General features: G+C 34.3%; 1 protein-coding gene across 1 annotated transcript in view; it reads left to right on the top strand.

The window, feature by feature from the left end:
* Positions 1–1,939, top strand: part of LOC309482535 (uncharacterized protein) — a gene marked incomplete at its 5' end in the record, with an annotated part of 153,587 nt that overhangs the window by 137,157 nt on the left and 14,491 nt on the right. The window lies entirely within an intron of this gene.

Genomic DNA, 1,939 nt, shown 5'->3' with positions numbered 1-1,939 from the left:
TATGTGTATTTTGGTTTCTGGTGCTTTCATGATATTTTAAATCTTAAAAATATATACGGTGTTCGTTCGAGTAGACCTTATATCAGAGAATTATAAAATCATGATTCTGATACGTAAAAGTAGAAATTATAAAAATTTAGAAACACATTAGCATTTATGTAAATATGTGTTTGTAGTGAAAAGTCAGAACAAAAGGTGTAGTAACCCTGTCATGTCTCCCTGTTGATTATCTATGTAATATGATACAAAGCAAAGTTTGTCAAAAACATTTTGACAAAATTTTAGATTTTTTTATTATATATTATATATTTAAAAATTATAAAAAAGTGTTTTGACTTTTCTGCTGTTATGCCATCTAACAAATATCATCCAGCGCTGCAATATAATACAAATAATAAAAGCGGACCCGTATTATTAGTAAGGGTGATTGACTTGACTATTAGATGGAAATCAGACACCAATGTTCATAATGTTAAGCATGAATAAAGACATTAATCCATCAAGACTTAAGATTTCTCCTACTCAATCAACAACAACAAAAAAAATTCAAATTGAATGATGTTCATTTTAAATTCAAGAAAATGGTTTCAGTGAAGCAAATGATACTGGCAGGGAAATAATGTTCCATATGTTGACATTAGTTAACTACATTAACATTAACTAACAGTGAAAACACTTCTAAAGCATTTATTAATCTTAATATTAATTCCAACATTTACTAATACAATCAAAAGTTGTATCAGCTAATATTATTTAATGGACCTGAGCTAACATGAACTAACAATGAACAGTTGTGTTTTAATTAACTCATGTTAACAAAGATTAATAAATACTGTAACATCATTGTTATGATGCTAGTTAATGCATTAATTAATATGACCAAAAAAAGTGAGTTTTACTTTGATAATCTAAAATAATGATCTCCTTTTACTTTGTGTTGCATAACACTTGTCCACACACATACACACGCACGCACACGCACGCACGCACACTCACACTCACACTCGCACACGCACGCACACACACGCACGCACACACCACAAAATTGAGGAAGGAATATTGAAACCGAAGGATGTGCCTTTATCTGACTGTCCCTCTTTATCTAATCTTACCTATTTTGTGTGTGTGTGTGTGTGTGTGTGTGTGTGTGTGTGTGTGTGTGTGTGTGTGTGTGTGTGTGTGTGTGTGTGTGTGTGTGTGTGTGTGTGTGTGTGTGTGTGTGTGTGTGTGTGTGTGTGTGTGCATGTGTGTTTCACATTTAAAACAATTATATCAAACATTATTTTGAATATAGTGCAAGGTAATTATTTTTGATAAGAAAACTCAAATTAAAAGAAAGCAACATCAGACTGTTACATCTGTATTATAATTGAGTAAGAAAGAGCAACAAAGATCAGTATTGTGTCATGATGGGAAATGTCCTGAATAGCATGAATTTCATGACACAATACTGATCTTTGTTCACACACTGTTCACACACACACACACACACACACACACACACACACACACGTAAATTTGTACCAAATAAGAGGCTATCTCTTATTGACAAATAGACAGAAGAAAGGAAACACACACACACACACACACACACACACACACACACACACACACACACACACACACACACACACACACACACACACACACACACACACACACACACACACACACACAAATAGGTAAGATTAGACAAAGAGGGACAGTCAGATAAAGGCACATCCTTCGGTTTCAGTATTCCTTCCTCGATTTTTTGGGATGTGTGCGTGCGTGTGCGAGTACGTGCGTGTGTGTGCGTGCGTGTGTGTGCGTGCGTGTGTGTGTGTGTGGACAAGTGTGTTGTGTTGTGTTATGCAACACAAAGTAAAAGGAGATCATTATTTTAGATTATCAAAGTAAAAGTCACACATTTGACTTTTTTTGGTCATATTAATTAATG

Source organism: Leuciscus leuciscus (genome assembly GCF_965113295.1).
Source record: "Leuciscus leuciscus genome assembly, chromosome: 19".
In the NCBI taxonomy this organism is placed as follows: domain Eukaryota; kingdom Metazoa; phylum Chordata; class Actinopteri; order Cypriniformes; family Leuciscidae; genus Leuciscus; species Leuciscus leuciscus.
This window is presented reverse-complemented; position numbering and strand designations above follow the sequence as displayed.